This window comes from Panicum virgatum, chromosome 2K (genome assembly GCF_016808335.1).
Source record: "Panicum virgatum strain AP13 chromosome 2K, P.virgatum_v5, whole genome shotgun sequence".
NCBI lineage: Eukaryota > Viridiplantae > Streptophyta > Magnoliopsida > Poales > Poaceae > Panicum > Panicum virgatum.
The window spans coordinates 2,996,541-3,017,340 of record NC_053137.1 but is presented as its reverse complement, the minus strand read 5'-3'; the positions used below and the strand labels follow the sequence as shown (position 1 = coordinate 3,017,340).

General features: G+C 47.8%; 1 pseudogene; it reads right to left on the bottom strand.

Annotated features, from left to right (window-relative positions):
- Window positions 1-178: 178 nt before the first annotated feature.
- LOC120659567 lies at window positions 179-1,289 on the bottom strand (annotated as a pseudogene).
- Between the last annotated feature and the right edge of the window lie 19,511 nt (window positions 1,290-20,800).

The following is a 20,800-nucleotide window of genomic DNA, read 5'->3' as shown; positions in this document are numbered from 1 at the left end:
TCCCTGGCATTCCAAGAGCAAACGGCACGTGGGAGAGGAAATATAAAGAAAGAGAGAAATTTTCTTTTATGCCATAAAATTTTGGGTAAATTTCTTGTATGACGCTAAAAGAAATGGTAGTCCCTTATTATTTGGCTTAAAAAGTTCAAACACCCTTCTTTTGCCCTATTTTTATCTTCTATCCCTTCCTTTGCCCAATCGTGAGCTCTGCTGGTAGTTCCTGTAAGGTCGTGAAGGCCGACGCCTGCGGCCGTGAAGGCTGTTGTTCCCGCCGCCACTGCCGCGACCGCCAGTGAGCATGCTGCCCACGCGCTGCACTCCCTGAGCTCCAGCGCAGCCAGCGTGCACTCCGCCGTGGCCCCCGCCAGCCCAGACGCCACAACCGCCTCCATGGCGACCGACGCCGCGCCGGCACGAGGACGCACGCGGACACGCTGCCACCTGAGTCCCTCCGCACTAGGCGCCTCTCCTCCACCATCCTCTGTAGCACCCCCCCCCCCCCCCCTCCGCGCGCTCGCGGAACGGCTGCGCCGTGCACACGACGCCCTCGTCCAGCCCCGCTCACTTCAACTCCATTGCTGGGGCCGAACCCTCCTCCACCCGCCGCAGCACGCACACTAGCTCTACCGCGTCGGCTAGGGACAATGTGTCGAGGCGCTCACCCATCTCCTTGACCCAAGCGGCAATGTTATGCTCCATCGTGATGATGTCCTGCTCCGCAAGCCGGACGTACTCCCAGATGAGTGCGTTGGGCTGTGGGCCCGATGACGGGGGTGGTGAGAAGCTTGGCGCACGGTGTCGGCGATGGCCATGAAGGCGGCAAGCTCAGCGATTAGGTGCGTGTTGGGGAGCTTGATGAGGTACTCGGCGTCGGTGGAGGCATCACGGAGGAGGAGGACGAGCTCGAGGAGCGCGCAGAGAACCGGACCCACGACGCGGCGGCGAAGGAGGCCGGAGCAACCGAGCGGGAACGCCATGAGCGGGTTGCGCCTGGACGTTGGGTGCCGGAGCAATGCGGCGAGGAGCTGGTCGCGGAGGATGAAGGTGCCCCGTGCGAGGAGGACCCGGATTGCGACAAGGCACTTGAGTGCCACTGCCACGGTGGCATCCCACTGCCCCGAAGCCACGACGGAGAGGCGCGAGCACGGTCGAATGTGAGGAGCGCGTCCATGTGGTGTGCGGACAACGGGCCTGTGGAAGGGCGGTGGAGGAGAGGTGTCTGGTGCGGAGGGACTCTGGTCGCAGCGTGTCCGTGCGCGTCCTCGTGCCGGCGTGGCGTCAGCTGCCATGGAGGCGGTGGTGGCGTCTGGGACTGCAGGGTCACAACGGAGCGCGCGCTGGCGCTGGCCACGCTGGAGCTTCGGAAGTGCAGCAGCGGTGCAGGAGGAGTGCAGCTCACGTGGGCAGTAGGCTCTCAGAGGTAGAGCTGGGACTTGGGCCGTGCCATTTTTGGATCCACCCGCTGTCGCCCTCCATGCCAAGCTTCAGCGCCTCAGCGGCAAGCAAAAGCGGGCACAACGCAGACCGCATAGAGGCATAGAGCTCTGTCGCGTCTCACTGATCAATCCAATTCTGTCTCAGTTTTTATTTAATTTTCAGCATGACAATATCGTACTATTACTAATTGAAAGCTTCTTTGAAGCCTCCACATGAAGCCATCTAGGATCCTAGGTGAACACTCTAAAAAAATAGAGAAATTCTAAAAATTCTTACAAAAATCAGAAACATCCGGTCATCAATCCGACAATTATAATCATAATAGTCATTTGGATCTGTTATCTTTCCAAATAAATTACCCAACTCTACCATCATGAAAATAGACTAAAATAATCCCTAAACCACCTCTGCCATTATTAAAAGAATAAAGTAACCCCTAATCTTCAAGTAAATTACTCATCTACGCCATTATAAAAAATAATGCAAATAATCCCCTAAATTTTGCATATAAATTATCTAACTATGTCATTAATCAAAGTTAAAGTAACCCTAAATCTGAATCTAAATTATATAACTATAGCAAAATATTAAAGTGCACCAATATAGAATTCTAAATTACTATTTCTATTATTATTAATATATTATTTATGTTATTGTTTACATAAAAATACTACCCATGATATGTGTCACCATTTATTCATGTATGATGGAAGAAATAAGAATACCAATTCACAAACAAATGGTTCAATTAAATATATATCAAACGCACATGAAAATGTGATGCAAAATGAAATCTATTGCAACTAGATAATGATAAATATGTATTTTGGAGTATGCGTTAAAATACTTAATAGATGAATAAGGGTGTGATATGTATTAGTTATATGCCTTATTTTCTATTAATTCTAATTAGCTCGTGCGGGAGCACGGGTTGATAGGCTAGTACAGCTAGAGAAAGAGACCAGGGTGTTAGGCGACTAAAGCTCGAAGGAGCTGAGAAAATTAAGAGCCTGTTTGGCAAGGCTATGGCTCCTCTAAAAATGGCTCCAGCTCCGGCTTTTCTGGCGGATCGGAGCGGAACATTTGACAGAATGGCTTTACCTAGCTGTTAAAATAAAAAAATGAAATGATCAAAGTACCCTTATTTTTTATTTTTCATTCTTCTTATTATTTTCCTTTCTTCCTTCCCTCTTCACCATAGCCTTTCTCCCCGATCGGCATCCTCTACGTCGGCCGCCGACTGCCGGCAGCGTCTTCCTCCACACCGGCCGCGCATTCCTCCATGTCGGCTGCCGGGCGGGCCTACCTCCGCGCCTGCCGCCATTGCGCGTTGCCTCCACGTCCGCCCTCACCGCGTGCTGCCTCCACGCTCGCCGCCGGCCACAGCAGTAAGCTCGAATGAGGCAAGCAAGCACGCACGCGGTTCTGCTCGAGTTGGGCGCCGCGTGAGTCCGGTGCGCAGGCGGGGCCGAGGTCGGACTACGATCGCGGCCACAGTTTGCCTTCTGTTGGGGTCCATCGTACTAGTTTCTAGCTCAGATATTAGAATAATCGAACAATTAAAAGCAACAAGCATTGAATATAATTCCTCTGCCAGTTGGAACCACGGTACAGACGCGGCCTTCATATCGCGGGCGAACAGAGGGAAGGTGACGGCCATGCGTACACACAATAGTCTGTGATGTCTTAACGGAAATCTAACATCAATAGCAGTTAATGGATGAAAAATTAAAACTGATGGCTATCAAGAGAACTTATAATTTTCAATGGCATAGATGAGATGTGTATAAATTTTGATGTCATAGAAGAAATTTTCTCAAAAAAAAGAGAGTATGAAATGGAGTTTCTGTGACAACGATCACGACGGGCAGCTTCTGAAGAAAGAAGCATATTTGCCAGCAATCACATATTTGCATCAGATGCAAAGATAGGGAGCAGGCAAAGCTGCAAAAGCAAGCACTGAAGCACCACAACAACAACAACAACAACATAGTTTTTTTTCCCAAACAAATTGGGATAGGCTAGAGATGAAATCCGAAAGAAATAAGTTCAAGGTTCAGGCACATTGATAGCTAGTCTCCAAGCGCTCCTATCCAAAACTATCTCTTTAGAGATATTCCAATCCTTAAGGTCTCTCTTAACCGACTCATCCCAAGTCAGTTTAGGTCTACCTCTATCCCTCTTTATATTATCGACCCGCTCAAGAATCCACTACGCACCGGCACCTCAGGAGGCCTCTGTTGGACATATCCAAACCATCTCAGCCGATGTTGGGTAAGTTTCTCCTCAATTGGTGCCACCACTACCCTATCCCGAATAACTTCGTTCCGAACTCTATCCCTCCTTGTGTGCCCGCAAAACCACCGCAACATCCGCATCTCTGCTACACTCAGTTGCTGGACATGTCGCCTTTTTGTAGGCTAACATTCAGCACCGTATAACATCGCCGGACGAATTGCTGTCCTATAGAACTTGCCATTTAGCTTTTGTGGCACCCTCTTGTCACAAAGGATGGCAGAAGCTTGCCGCCATTTCAACCAGCCAGCTGAAATTCTATGCTTAACATCTTCATCAATGTCGCCATCCTTTTGTAGCACCGATCCTAAATACCGAAAAGTATCCTTCTGGACCACCACTTGCCCATCTAGACTAACATCTCCCCCCTCATGCCTAGTCGCGCTGAAATCGCACATTATGTACTCGGTCTTGGTCCTACTAAGTCTGAACCCTTTCGACCGAATCTCCAACTACCAACCGGATTAGGATAATCCGGTCGCCTTGCCTTCTAACCTCTACGACTCCATCCTTAAGACTCCTATCAATCAAGATGCCTACACCATTCCTGCCCGGAGTTGCCGCCGTGTACCAAAGCTTGAAGCCAGTATCATCAACCTCCTTCGCCTTCCGGCCCTTCCATTTAGTCTCCTGAACGCATAGAATATTTACACGCCTCCTAATTGCTGCATCAACTAGCTCTCGCAACTTACCCGTTAGGGACCCTATGTTCCACCTACCAATACGAATCCTAGTCGGCTCGGCTAGCTTCCTTACCCTTCGCACCCATCGAGGGAAGGGCGAAGACCCTTGCTCATTTTTCACTACACCCGGGCGTAGATGTAGCGCGCCATTCAGGTGACGACCCGACCCTTGCTCACTTATCATCGTACCCAGGTCACGATACGACGCGCCCTTGGGGGGATGGCGACCCGGCCCTTGCCCATTTATCACCACACCGGGTTTTGATGTAGCGCGTCGCTAAGAGGGTTACGCCCCAACGAGTTTTTTGTGGGTTTCAAATCCATTAGAGTGGCTATTTTTTATGCTGGTTTGCCAAAATCTAACGCAACTCTCCTCCTTTACCCGGGCTTGGGATCGGCTATGCTGAGATGACTCAGGAGAGAGAGTCTTCCAGTCAACATAGGCGGAGTTCAAGCACTGAAGCACCTTCAGAAAAAAAACGTGTGAAATGAAGCCATCGCACTGGAGCAAAGAATAAAGATGAAACTGCAGGATTGAGCAGGGCATCATATATAACCATCCATAAGAAAAACACATTGTTCCGAGCGGCCGGACAGTAGGCTGAAGGACTGAATTGGCAACCAGGAGGGTGAATGAGAGCCTCAAATTCAATTTCGAAAAATCGGAGAGATAAAGTCCTAATTGCACCCGACACACCTCAAATAGTGAGTATCAGTACTGCATAGCTCAGGACGGCTATCAGCACTAGGAATACTCACACTGAGGAGTCAGAACATACTCATGGAAGCAAAGCGGTGAAAAGCACACACAAAACTCGCCCACTTGAACAAACACACAAAAGCCGATAAGAGAAAAATCACCGGAAAGAAAACATCTCAAGTACTCGAGCAAAGTGGGGTTATTACACAGAGAAACAAAAACTAGAAATACTGGAATAAAATCTAGCTAACACATGCACAACTTAACTAATTTTTGTTTTGCTTTTTCAAGTTTTAATTAAGTAGAAAATTAATTAAACCTAGAGCACGAAAAATAAATCTAGAGATAGAACTAAGAAACTAGGGTTAGAGAGCTACACTAATACAAGACAATCTACTCGACTAGGGCCTAAAACAAATCTAGCAAAAACAACGGAAAAAGAAAAACCTATTGAGACATTCTGTCGAACACCTTGTGGGCGCAATTTTGCTGATGAAGAACGAGCTCAATCGAGCCCGGGATTTCCCACACACGCACTCGATCAATCTCCCTGCACACAAAAGAAAACAAGAGCTTGCTGCTGCTGCTGCCGGCCCTGGTGCCGCGCCGGTGCTCCCTGCTGGACGCTGGACGCGCACTACTCGCCCTGCGCCAGGGCGCCGCCGCCGCGAGCTGCACCGCGTGCAAGCCACGCTAGGCCGCGCTGGACGGGCCTGCCTGCTGCGGTGCTGCGCCGACCGCAGCGCTAGGGCCGCCTGCCCTGCACGCCCAGGCATGCTGCGCCAACCGCTGCGCTGCGAGCGCCGTCGCCGCCTGGGGCTGCCTGCTGCCACCGCCGGCATGGTAGGCCTGAGCGCCCCAAGCCCTGCACGAGCCGGCTTCTTCCTGCATAAAGAACAGAAACCAACATGAAAGAGGGAACCGAAACGAAATCCAACACAAGGAACTAGTTGATCAATTCAAAACGAAAGCCCGGAGGGCACGAGAAGGAGAGGGCCCCTCCTTGGGCCTCTCCTTTTCCATCCAATCTCAGTTCAAAGTCTTCAAGAATTCATTTTCAATTTTTTAAGGATAAAATTCATTTTTGGCCATCCAACTCTTACCTCGGTTTGGTTTTAGCCATTGAACTCCAAAACCAGATATCTTCGACCACTGAACTATCAAAACCGTTCACATTGGGCCATCCGACTGTTTTGGTGGCCGGTTTCGCTGACGTGGCCGCCGCATGATAGTGGGGCCCACTTGTCAGCGTTACAACCCCTCTCTCTTCTCTCTATCTCCCTCTTTCTCTCTCCTATCTCATCTCCTTCCTCCTCTCTCCTTCCTGCTCGCCGGCGCGGCCTCCCCCGGCGCCCTCCCTCCCTCCCTCCCCTAAGAGGCGCGATGACCCCGTCCTCGACGGCGTGGTCGGCCGGCGGCGGCAAGCCCAGCACCCTCCGCCTGTCCTCCACGGCCCGCATCGTGGCGTTGAGGGCGTCGAGCAGCCACCGCGCCCCCTCCTCCATGGCGACACCGTCGAGCGCTGAATATGTGTTGTTGATCTCTGCATCGCGATGCTACTTTCGTAGGGGAGAGCAGTCAGTCCCCACCAAGGTGAGTATAAGGGATTTTTTTTGGGGGGGGGGGGTAATTTCGCTTCGTTCATCTTCAAGTGCTGACAGTTTCTATTCCCGAGCTGCGGCCAGCATCGCGGCGTCGATGATGGCGAAGCTGAGCGGCGCATCGCGGTGAGGCAGGCCGCGGCGGGGGACGAGGCGCGGCGAGGCAAGCCGCGGGGCCACGCCGCCCCCTTCCTTGCTCCCACAGGCAGTGGCCTGCACGGCGCAGGCGCAGAGGCCGACGCGGGCGGGCGGGGCGGACGGGGCCCTTGGCAGCGTGGGCGCCCAGCCAAGGCGTGTGGCACCTCACGAGGCGGCCGTCGCAGTCGGCGCGGACCTTGCCGCCACCGAAGGCGAGCTCCATGTACCACATGTCCGGGGACATGCGCCAGAGCACAAATGCGCCCTGCTCCGCGGCGCGCCCATGACGCCCTGCTCTCCCACCCTCTTCTTGAACGCCTCCTTCTTCCAGCCAAACGTGCCGGCGCCGCCGCCCCCTGTTGCAGCAGGCGCCGCCGCCGGGGCAGGGGAGGAAGGAGGGAGCGGCAGTGGGGGCCGCCGTGGTAGGGGTGCGGTGGCGGTGGGGAGGAAGGAAGAAGCGGCGGGAGGGGGCCGCCAGGGCAGGGTAGCTGCGGCAGTGGTGCCCAGGGGAGGTGTGGCTGCGGTGGGTTTGGTCTGTTCGAGGACGAGCACCGCCGCTGGCTCGCCTGCACGCCGCCGCGGACCACGCCTGCGACGCGGAGCACGCCCCGCCTCCATGACCGCCGAGCAGAGGGACCAGGAGAGAGGAGAGAGAGGGGAGAAAAGAAAGAGAAAGAGGAGAGAGAGGATGGCTGACAAGTGGGCCCCACTACCATGTGGCGTCCACATCAGCGAAACCGGCCACCAAAACACTCGGTCCTGGTTGTAGTATGGACATGCCTTATTCAGATCATCATGATCAATACCAGTGCAGTAGTTGCTATCGATGATAGAGAAGGTGGGAGCATGGATCCTCCATTTGAGCTGCTTGTTCAAGGAGTTTGGACCTTTTACCTTGGTATCAGCTATATCATTCTCTTGATTAACTGCGACGATTTTTTCCCTGAGGACATACTTCCTATTGCCACTGAAGTGGTGCCTTTTGCTCTCATATGTACTAAAATGGTATTCAAATATTATGCATTTGAAAAGGCACGAAAATCCTTTGCTCTAGGACGCAATCCCCATCTTATTTTTGTGTACATGAAGCAACAATCGTCGCAACAAACAAGTCACCATGGTGAACCAATGGTAGCTGAGGATGCACTTCCTCCGCTACTGGTTATGGGAGAAGAGAAATGGCACATGGAGAACCAGCCCCTTGGGTATGTGCTCAAGGATGACTCATAGACAAGTTCGCATAACAATGGTCTGGTGACTATTGATATAGTTTGGAGGTTGGACATGCTTCCAACATCAACACTAAAGCCGCAACAAGACTTATGCTTCTCATTTGCATTGTTCAAGTTGTTGCGGTGCCGATTTGCAAGGTACAAGGTCACAAATAATGCTGGCTTGAAGGACGCCTTCAGTTTTTTCTAGAGCTTATTGCTGAAGGATGGCGAACATGACAGGGTCTTTTTGGTTATTTCGGATGAGCTTTCTTTCCTTCATGATTATTGTTATTCATCCCTCCCGATCCACTATTCAAAGTATTGGTTGCCCATTCTGGGTATCTTTATCTCACAAATGTGCATAGCTTTCTGTGTATTGTTGATCACAATGCTTGGGCTAGTGGTGATTGTGGGATGCTACGTCCCTCAGGTTGGTTTTGTTTTTTTGCATTCGAGAACAACAGGTCAGCAACTCCTGATATGAAGATCTTTTTGGAAGCTGGTACCTCGATCTTGCGCCAATAGTTTTGCTTTTGGTGTTAGTTATGATGGCTGAGGTGTGGGACATAGCTTCCTACATCTGCTCCAACTGGACTAAAGTTGCACTACTACAAAAACGATTCGTAGCAACACCTCGAATTTTTTAGGAACCAAAAAGTCACCCGTTTCTACAAATCGGGTGAGGGTAATGTAGAAATTGAGCCGCCCCTGAAAATACCATTTGTAGGGGCGGCGAGCCATGCTTACAAATGGCATTTGTAGGGGTGGCTCACCCCCCCAACCCGCCCCTAAAATTGACCTCATTTTCAGGGGCAGCTGGGGGGTTGAGCCGCCCCTACAAATGCGGGGGGGGGGGGTGAGCCACCCTACAAATGGCATTTTTAGGGGCAACTCAACCCCCCCTAAAAATGACCTCATTTTCAGGGGCGGCTGGGGGGTGAGCTGCCCCTACAAATGCATTTTTAGGGGCGGCTCACCCCCCCCCCCCGCCTCTAAAAATGTCTATAAAAATTTGGGCTTCTTCCTCCTCCCGACCCCCCCCCCCCCATTATTTTCTCAGGAGAGGAGCTCCCCAAGATCCAAAAAAAAAAGGGGGGGAGGGAAGATTTTCAACTTGATTTCTTTGAAGTTTGAGGCTCTAGGAGGTAAGTTGATGCTAATTCCTTATCATTCCTGCTGTTTTGTTAGATTTGTGGCTCAAATGGAGCTCTCTTTCTCTCTAACTAGCTCTAGATCTTTATGGTGTAGATTAGCCATTTGAGACACTATTTGCCTCAAACTTTTGGATGAAGTTGTGCTATTTTATTTGGAGAACAATATTATCTAATCATTTGGACTAGATCTATATGTTTAGCCTCATTCCTAAGTAAATTACTCACTAGATCTATGAAGGAGAGAGAAGAAGATTTTTTCCCCTATTTTTACACACATGCATGATAGATTTTTTTTCAAGATATTGTGGAACAATAATAGGTTTGGTTTTCATTTTCTTATTTAGTACTATTTAAATTACCTTTTTTCAATATCTACGCTTATAGATTAGTATATTTTCAATGCCATTTATGATTATTATACTTGGAGAAAAGAATTTATATTTTTGCTAATTATTTACGTAAATAGTTGCTTATTTTAATCTATTTAAATTATTTGTTACTGTTAAGAGATGGATAGAACGTGGATGTACAATGCAAAAGGGACGGACGCCTTTTTTCATGGAGAGCTTAATAAATTCATTTAAGTTGCGGAGAACCACGCAAGAAATGAGAAGACACAGTTGAGGCATTGCCTGCAAGAATTTGAGAGTATTCAGCGACCCAACTACAATCAGATCGCATGTGATGGTGAGTGGTTTTGTTAAGGACTGCACGATCTGGAAGGAACATGGCGAGATGGATGCTCCACCTCCGGCGGATAATACACTGAATCATATCGTACAAGACGAGGAGTTTGACAGAATGGTTGATTCTTATTTTCATGGTGGCTGAGATGATGATGGTGTCGACGATGATGACGATGGGGTTGGTGGATCCCATGGGGATGATGTCGAAGGTCCCTTGGATGGTGATAGTAGTGATGATGAACTTGACGATGGTGATTTTCTCGGCCAGTTGTTGCGCCACACCAAAGCGAAGGTATTGGTTGTTAGTGCCTGGGGGTTAGCAAACTTCGAGACGGCAAGAAAATCAGCGGAGGTACTTATTTATGACCGATCGAAGGGATGCCCTAAACACTGGACTGTGCTTCGTTTCATACTTGAGCTGTTGACTCTAAAGGCTAAACATAGTTGGTCAGATGGTAGTTTCAATGATCTGCTGCGTATCTTGGCTTGGTTGTTTTCAAAGCGAAATAAAGTGCCAGCCAACACATATCGAGCCAAGAAGCTTGTTAGCCCGTTCACGATGGGTGTGGAAAGAATCCATGCATGTCCAAATCATTGTATTTTGTATTGTGGGGATACTTTGAAGACTTAAAGAAATGCCCTGTATGTTCAGCAAGTCGGTACAAAAACAATGCTGGTTACTGTGGTGACGACAATCAAGGTCCATCTAATGTGAATAAAAGGAATGTGGCGAAGAATAGTGTTACCTCCGTTGAGCCAGACGACGCTACTTTAGGCATTTCTGAGAAGCAAAGCAGAATTCCCGCCATGGTTATGTGGTACCTCCCAGTTTCTGACCACCTTAGGCGTTTCTTCTCGAACCCAAAGGATGCTGAGCTGATGCGATGGTAGGATTCAGATAAGCACTAGAAGGGTGATGGAAAGCTCCGACATCCAGCTGATTCTCGGCAGTGGAAGGAATTCGATGACAAGTTGTTGACGCTCACTAACGACCATTTCTGAGCATCAATCTGGTCACAATAAATGGATGAACTTGCATTTCTTATACTCATGTCACTAATAAATTACCAAATTCCACATGTCCCTCTAGATTTCTATGAGTGCAGGTTTTAGCTGAAAATGAAGGGCAATCATACCCTTTTAATTCAAGGAGCAAGACGCCATCCAATTAGACGCCGCCACACGAGCATCACATGGATTGAAGGGCCCACTAGAGAAGCAAACCGACTTAAAACAAGCTGTGTCAGCGTCCAGGGACGAGAGGGCCCACTGGTCAGCCTCTCCACCAAAGGAGAGGGCCAGTGGGGCAGGCCCATGGTCGGCCGACCATGTGGTCGGCCGACGGCCCCACACCGCCTTTGAGCTTCGACGTGGTATCTCCTCATTGGCTCCTAACGTCGGTTCAGGGGAGAACCTGCACATTTCACGGCCGAGGAGAGGGTGGCTCCCCTCTATATATATGAGGGAAGGGGCTCAATTTCAAGACATGAGAGGAATCACTCAACACTCAACATCTCAAGATGTAGTTTTTACCTTCTCTTGTAGAGGTCTTAGGACTAGTGGAGTTCAGGTATAAGTCGTAGTTCGAGGTCTTAGAGTCTTCGTGAAGAGTCTGGTATGTCTTTTACCTTCTCTTTATGTAATGTTCTGAGTTTGTACTAGAGTTTATTTATTTATCCAGTACTTTGGTTCATATGCCTTTGCTTGTGTGTATGATCCTTCTCTTGAGCCATGCTTGATTTGTTTGATTCATATGCTAGTCTAGTTCTTGTTTCATGGCTTTGCTTCATCTTTCTTAATTGGGCGCTCTAGAACTAAGGCCCCGGATAGACATAGGTGTCCTAGCGCAAGGCTAGAGTGGTGCTTGTTAGCGCAGGCATGGTGTCTGGGTTAATGACCATGTTTGAATGCGACTCTATCCCACAGATTGAGAGGTAGCCGGCAGGTGGTGACAGCCCTGTTCGAGCCCTAGTAACCCTCCATGTTCGGATAGAGTGGTAGGAGGTGCATAAAGCCGTCGGTTGTTCAGGCTTGTTCTGTTCAGCTGGTTGCAGTCTCCCTAGTCCATGTTTGTAGGCTTTTCCATGCGTATGCATGACTCAACTCAACGTGCTCATGAGTGTATGCGATAGATTATGGCTCCAGTTACGCTTGATCTAACTCTTGCTCCTCCGCTGTCCTAAGATAGATTTATCTGGTTATGTTTGTATGTTGCACTACCCTGCTTTATCATGAACAATTTACCCCTGCTCAGACCATGGACATTAATTCATAGTGTTCTCTATAACTTAATAAACTCTTTATACTGCCGCCTTCCTTGTGAGAATATAAATGACACCCCCGGTTACTTTCGGGTAAAATGCTACGGCGGTACTCCGTGCGCTTGCGGATTTATTCGTGGCCCATGAAATACTTGCCACCATATTGACGTCTGCGGGCGTTATCATTTGGGACTACCGGTTCCCGTGATGATGTTGGTAGGCGTCAACAAGCATTTTTGGCGCCGTTGCCGGGGAAGGCATTGGTTAAAGAATTTATTCAAGTTTGGAAAATCTCTATGGTTAGTGGTCATGGTCTGGCAGGACAACCATGCTGTCTTCTCTCTGTGTGAAGACAGGGGTAGTTTCCGATCAATTTCAATTTGCCAATGAATTTCACGAACGAATCCGAGTCGACTTCAAGACGAGCGTGACTTGGCACTCTCAATTTCGAGAAGTCAACAATCCGGCAATTGAATTGATCGTGATTGCATCGGACCTTGGAAAAGGCTCAAGTTTTCTTTTTGAATGAGGTGATCTATTGTCGTTGCCTGATCACCAACAACAAGGAACACTGCATAGATCGAACAAGGAGCCACACTATGATGCAATCAAGGTGAGTAATTATATTCACCTCACAGGGGGTAGTACCACGGGATGATGAGTATCATGAGAAGTTCTACACGATCAAAAGAGGACCAAATGATATTCCCGAGCAACCCAGACACCACATCAAGGTACGAATTTTTCCGACAACTTTCATGATGCGGTGCTTCACTTTGGAAATTCTCGTCAAGTTTGACCCTAGTTGACGGAATGAAAATGTCTCATTCAAAAGACTCTAAATTTTGAATCCTTGCCGACAGGTAAATCAGTAGTTATCCCATGTTTAAATTCGACCATTGCATGTTTGAATTCATTCATTTTAATTTGATTCTTGCATGAGCATTTGCATCTTTTGCACAAAAAACCCATGCATGTTTTGATTCCCACCTTTTGCATCTGCATCCTTCATGAATCTTGAATTTAGACAAGTGCCCAAGGGGCAATTTTGGAAGAAAATGGCTGCCACAAAAGTTTGAAACCTAATGCATGCATGAACTTGGATGATTTTCATGTCCAAATTCATTTGGGGCCGCTTCTAGGCCTACACCGGCCTACCCCTGCACGCATTCATGCATTTTTGGAGTGTGTGGCAGTCATTAAGCATCTCTGAAAAAGATTGAAGGCGATCGGGCCCGGCACATGGCCGGCCGACCACATGGTCGGTCAACCATGGGGGAGCTCCCCTCTATATGAGCCGGTGCACAGGATGTCAATTGCACTCCCCTAGCCCAAGATACACCAGTTTTGCTTCGTGTTCTTCCTCCCTCTGCTATCTTTGCTCTTGTTCTTGATCCAAGTTCATAAGAAAAAGAAAAAAATATATTTTCTTGCCTTGCCTTGCATTTCCATTTGCATTTCATTTGCATTTCATGTTCCCCATCCTTTCTCTGCAATAACGTGTTTGTGGTGGTACTACTACCCCGCAAGAACGATTTTGTGGTGCGTCATCGCCCACAAGAATGATTTTGTGGAGTGTTATCACCCACATGAACGATTTTTGTGAGACGCAACCATGCCCCGCAAGGACTACTAACCCTCGGACGGCTGACTTTGATTTTTACTAACTCTCACGTAATCCTTCCGAGTTTTGGTTGTGTTTGTTGTGTTTGTGATTTCAGGTATGAGGAACATCAGGCAGAAGTTCATGAACGTGTTCAGAAAGGTGACCGGGTCGAGCTCGAGTCGATCAAGCTCGCACCACTCATCCACTCCGAGCTTCACCTGCCATGACAAGCAGGCCGAGTCTCAAGCGCCAGAAGAGCAAGTCAAACATCAAGAAGAGGAGGCGCCGGACGACTCCCACATCGACATCCAAGCAGATCGAATTATTACAAAAAAATATTGCAAAACATGATAATACTTGAATGATGCAGCTTTGAAGCTTCAAACTCAAGACCTCACACCACATGGCACAATCCTCAGCCTGCTAACCATCTCACCCTTACAACAATTATTACTCATATATTTAGTATAATTCTTATGAGTATTCTATAATGCGCCTCAATGATCTAAATAGTGCCTCAAGATATTAAAAGGAATGACTCAAACTATACCTCTATGGGGCTAAGGTCAAAAATTAAAATATCTCAAACTTGCCCTAGAGGATATGTATTGACATTTTTATGAAATGACTTGAAGAAATGCCTCTATGATTTAAAATGACTCAAATATTGTCTCAATACGTGTGTGACGTTTTCGAAAGTGCCACAAAATATCTCTACAATACATTGTGACATATTTGTAAAGATAAATTATGAAATGTCTATACAAAAGTGTCTCTACATTGAATTTGTGTTGTGTGTGTGTCCGATATATGGCTGTGAAGTGATGATGAAAAAGACAAGTTTACCCTTGTACATGAGAGTGGGACATTTCATGAAACAAAATCTTCCATTGCTTGGATCTCTGCCTGACATACATTAATCCTAGCCGTCCAATGTTTTATAGTCCAATGTTTATAGACAGATCAAGCTGACATACATTAATCGTAGCCGTCCAATGTTTATAGACTGATCAAGCTGACGCGTGCCTCGTCCAGTCCTTCCGAGCTTGACGCGGCGGCGAGGGACTCAACTCCTCCGCGCGCTGCTTCGGCAGCCGCTGTCACCCTCCATGCTAAGCTTCAGCGGCAAGCACAAGCGGGCACACCGCAGACCGTATGGAGCTCTGTCGCGTCTCAGAGGTGGCTCGCAGGCGCAGCTTGAGCGGGGCGGCGCATGGCCTGCCGAGCAGGTGCCGCGCAAGGCGTCGCATAGCCGCAGCAGTCCGCTTGAATGAGGCAAGCACGGGGTTCCGCTCGAGGTGGGCACCCGGGCGGAGGTCGGACTACAATGCAATGCAATCGCCCGCCGCCACAGTTTGCCTTCCGTTCGGGTCCATCGTGTGTGTGTAAATCAAAAGAATTTCTAGTTTACTATTACGTACTAGTTCCTAGCTCAACATGAGAATAATTGAACAATTAAAAGCAACAAGCATTGAATATAATTCCTATTCCAATTTCGTTTCGTCGCCATCCTTCCAATTAGCTTGTCTGCCTGGGATTCCTCTGCTTCCGGTCCAGATTACCCATTACCCAACCGTCCCCTGCTTCCGCTGCCGAGCGGAGGTTGAGAAGACTTGCAGCTTTGGAGTTAGTGGATTTCTTCAGGTGGCGGATGGATTCGATTCTACAGACGTGCGCGGCCTGAAGCATCAGACGGAGGACCGGCACCTTCATATCGCGGGCGAACAGAGGGGAGATGACGGCCATGCGTACACACAAGGTATTATAGTCTGTGATGTTTTAACAGAAATCTAACGTCAACGGTAGTCAATGGATGAAAAATTAAAACTGATGGCAATCAAGGGAACTTATAATTTCAATGGCAGGGAAGAGATGTGTATAAATTTTAGTGCCATAGAAGAATTTTTCTCAAAAAAAAAGAGAGAGTACTAAATGGAGTTTCTGTGATGACGACCACGACGGGCAGCTTCTGAAGAAAGAAGCATATTTTCCAGCAATCACATATATGCATCGGATGCAAAGATAGGGACCCATGCATCTGAAGCAAGCACATTAAAAAGATCGAACTTGCGCTTGCGCTTGCCGAGCACTGGAGCATTCCGAGCGGCCGAGCAGCAGGCAGTCGGATCGAACTTGCGCTTGCTCCAGCCAGCTAGACCTCCACCTTACGCGGTAAACTACTTCTGGGCATTTCTGCTGTTGTTGATCTGGTTAGAATTAAGATGAACACTGACTTGTTTTTGTATGCTTGCTTGTTTGTGCCAACAGCTTGTTCGTTCGTTCTAACCTTGACATTTGGAAATAAGCTGGCCCATGGCTGGAGGGAATTCCACCATAAGCTGCTCGCATTTGGTGTCCTCATTCCACAAGAGCATGCAAGGGAAGATATGGCTTGTGAACGCACTGCAGCTCGCCGGTGCCATTCTGGCTGGACTCATAGTTGGGACAGGCATCTATGGCCAGCGTTATCGCCACCATCGACTCACCAGGTTTATCTTTCTTGGAACCAACACCCTGTTCTTGGCTATCATCTCCACAGTTGTCCCCATGGGCGCAGGTGAGAATGCCTACGCCACAGAGCGGTATGACTTGGACAATGGGGAGTACTTCTCCAGTCAGTTGATTATTGCAAAGTGCCAGCCAAGTGTACACTCGCTGCTGGTGGTAGTATGGGCACCCCTTGTTCAGATCATCATGATCAATACCAGTGCAGTAGTTGATGTCGATGGTAGAGAAGGTGGGAGCATGGGTCCTCCATTTGAGCTGTTTGTTAAGGGAGTCTGGACCTTTTACCTTGGTATCAGCTATATCATTCTCTTGACCAACCGCTACAGATTGCACCCCGAGTACATGATTGCTAGAATTGCCCTTGGAGTGGTGACTTTTGCTCTCATATTTACTAAAATGGTACTAAAATATTATGCATTTGAAAAGGCACGAAAATCCTTTGCTCTCGGACGCAATCCCCATCTTATTTCTGGGTACATGAAGCAACAATCGTCGCAACAAACAAGTCACCATGGTGAACTTGTGGTAGTTGAGGATGCACCTCCTCCACTACTGGTTATGGGAGAAGAGAAAAGACACGTGGAGAAGCAGCCCCTTGGGTATGTTTTCAAGGATGACTCATGGACAAGTTTGCATAACAATGGCCTGGTGACTATTGATAGAGTTTGGAGGTTGGATAACATGCTTCCAACATCAACACTAAAGCCACAAAAAGACTTATGCTTCTCATTTGCATTGTTCAAGTTGTTGCGGTGCCGATTTGCAAGGTACAAGGTCAGAAATAATGCCTTATTGCTGAAGGACGGCGAACGTGACAGTTTTTTCTGGAGCTTATTGCTGAAGGACGGCGAACGTGACAGAGTCTTTTTGGTTGTTTGGGATGAGCTTTCGTTCCTTCATGATTATTATTATTCATCCCTACCGATCTACTATTCAAATTATTGGTTGCCCATTCTGGGTATCTTTATCTCACTATTGTGCATAGCTTGGTGCTGTTTTTTGTTGACCAGACCGCTTGTATGGCTTGTGGTGCGGACTAACGGAGGTATATACTTCCCTTAGATTATGTGCACTATTTGTTGCATTCGAAAACAACGGGTCGGCCAAACCTGGGTTAAATAACTGGTCGGCCACGACGACACCTGGGATAAAGATTATGGAAGCATGTACCTCGATCTGGTGCCAGTATTTTTGCTTTTGGTGTTGGTCGTGATGACTGAGGTGAGGGACATAGCTTCCTACATCTGCTCCAACTGGACTAAAGTTGCCCTCATCTGCCACCTTGTAAATCATGCCTCTTCGCAGCATTCTTCACTTCTCAAGAAGAAATGGATTGGCCTTCTGTTGCGTTGCAGATGCAGGCTGATGAAGCATTGGGATGAGAAAATAGGTCAATGCTCTATCCTGGAGATTCGCTCGAGCACAACAACCCTGCTTGTATCTCTCAGGCGTCTCCTCCATTTGCCGGGTCAGAAGAGGAAGATCAAGGTGCCAGCAGCTGTGAAGGTTTGCATCATGGAAGTGCTAAGAAGCAGTAGAAATGGGCACCTTAGCAATGGCACAGCATGTCTCCGCCGCCGGGGCCAAGTCGGTGAAATTCTTCTTTGGGCTTGCAACAACAAGAGTACATCTCGTACCATACTTACATGGCACATCGCCACAAGCATCCTCGAGGTCAGGTACAAACACCTGGATGACGAAGAACAAGGTTCGAGCACTAATAACTATAAGATCTCTGCCACTCGCCTGTCACGGTATTGTGCCTACCTTGTCACATGGTGTCCTGAGTTGCTTCCTGACGACGACGAATGGAGCAGGAGCCTGTACAAAGATATTAAGAAGGACGCTGAGCGTGTCCTTGCCGGCTACACAGCAGGAGGGTCATTGACGCTAGAAGCCAGATGCCAACGGTTGATCAAAACGCTGGCTGCAAATGCAAAGCATGAGGTGCTTAAGGAAGGCGCAAGGCTGGGGGAGCAATTGGTGGAGCTGATGGTCGTCAAAGGGGAGGATGTGGCGGTGTGGAAGTTGATGGCTGAATTCTGGTCGGAGATGATCCTATACGTCGCGCCGTCCGACAACCTCAATGGCCACAAGGAGGCCATTGCCAGGGGCGGTGAGCTGATAAGGCTGCTCTGGGTGTTGCTCTTCCATGCCGGGATCGTCAGCAAGCCGGGTGAAGAAGACGGCGCTGCTGCTACTTCTGCTGGTGCCGTTTAATTTAATTGGAGTCCTCGCTCTGCGGTTGGACTTGCTCCGTTGTGCCATCTTAATTTGTTTTTTGGGCCTACTACCTCATTCTCTTTGTTTTGGGTTATTTGATAGAGGTGTGCTGTGTGCTACTGTTTGTTTACACTTGGTGTCAATTTGAGTGATCAAACGTTGTTGTTGCGGCCGTGTGCCTTGCTAATCTTAGCCTTGAATTTTCTATATCAGTTTGATGATGTCCTGTAAATCTGTAATATTGTCAAAAACTCCAGATTATTGAAGAACTGTGATGGAGCTTGTTACACTTGCAACGTACTGTCCGTGCCAGACAGTAATATGTGTTTGCATGTCACCGTTAAAATCATAACGAGCTAGCAAGGTGGCCCGCGCTAATAGCACGAGTAGCTAGTTTTTTATATTTTTTCTTGAGGAATGATATTGAATTTTCAATTTTTCTATGTCACGTTGGCATATTCTCATATACCTTTTAATGTCTAAATTTGGAGTTTGGTTTTAATATTGAATCGTCTTGAATATCGGTGCATTTTTTAGCATGTAAGTCCGACGGTTAATTGTAAGATGTGGTCACCTTGAATACATAATTTTTCTTTTACAAAGTTTTTATATGTACTTATTAAATATATTTATATAAATGTGGTAGTGATGTTGCAGAATGCTACAACTTTTAACTTGCTTGTTGGACTTTAATTTATGCCTTATAATATTTTGAATCTTTATTTAGCTTTTCTTTGAAATTTTTTATATATAGGGTATATTAATGTATAAATGTTTCTTTAAGAAATTTAGATGGATAAAGTTTTTTATTTGGGCCAACCCTGATTTTTTCCACTTTGATTTTTCTTTTATTTTTCTTGGTTCATCTCATCGCATAAATTAGCCTACTTTAGAGTTGTGTCATATCGGCAATGGATATTTCTAGGCGTGTTTTTGCTGGTGTCTCTAATATTTTTCTTGGACTTCTAATTTCTCCTGCTATTTCTGCTGATTTTTCCCTCTTACATTTTCTTTTGTCCATACATTTGAAATCGATTAGCATCTTCCGCATCGGATGCCCTTCATGGAGAAATTCACTGCGTAGCTCGAGTTCTCCCGGGGTTATCCTATCGGCTGCAGGCTCATGTTTTTTGTTGGCGTGTGATTGGAGCAGCTGCTCCGGCCATGACGCGCCGCGCGACGTTTGCCCGCAAGGCTGTGGTAGCAGCATGGCGGCTCTGGCTAGGACATGCCCTGGCTCCGGCTGGGATGCGCGGCGAGCGACTTGAATTCCTGGCAAGTGGAGTATCGGCTGAGATAGAAGTAAAAACAACCTGGTGCATGAACGCATAAGATCAAGATGTGCAAAATGCCTCGTAGGTTATGTTGTTGTTTGAAATTTGCTAGTTGGTCATCTGTTTATTTACTTGGCTGGAACCTTTTTCTTGTCCGAGTCCTATAGCTTTATTTATTGATCGGTACCTTTTTAAGTACACATATGTATATTCTATAGAATATGAAATATTTTAATAATTATGTTAAGCCAAGCCAGGTGATGTTGCCATGGCTGAACTCCTTTTCCTCTCCGAGTCATATACCTTTATTTTGTTTATTGACAGGTCTCTTTCTAAGTACAAATAGGTACATAATATGTTATGCCATATGAAATATTTTAATAATTGTAGTCATTTTCCATCATGTAAGTGTGTTGGTTATCCCTTTAATGGTTTGCTCGTAAATCTAACCGTCCTCCATCATGTAAGCTTGGTAGTTGTCCCCTCTCGAACGATCGATTTAAGCCAAACCTGAGGAATCCGATCTGAAAGGTTGTTGAACCGGTTTGCGCAGCCTCATGGTGATTCGATCCGTTCGTGATCCGTATGATCTAGTATTCAATGTTGACCGGATTTCACGTCAACCATAAGAAAAAATGGAGAGATTGAGGAGGGAGGAGCTTATTAGGCCCCTCCAATGTTTTGCTGCATCCACCGTACCGCCACTGCCTACTGCTGTGCTGCGGCTGCATGCACTCTTGTTACCCATGCGGCCGTCCGTGTGTGTCTCGGGCTCTCGGCAATCAATCCAAGCCCGCTCGCTGCCGCAACTGGGCTCGTTCTTCAGGGCGGCAAGCGTGCAGATGCACACATGCCGTGTGCATCCTCCCGTTCCCGTCTGCCTCAGCTCGCTGCTGCAACGCCGTCGTCCTCTCGCATGGTTTTGTGGCATCTAGTGTGAAACAGTGCGATGCGCACATGCCTCCCACCAGATCAAGCGAGCCATCCTGTGAAACATTGAAACAACCTCCCGGCCACCTC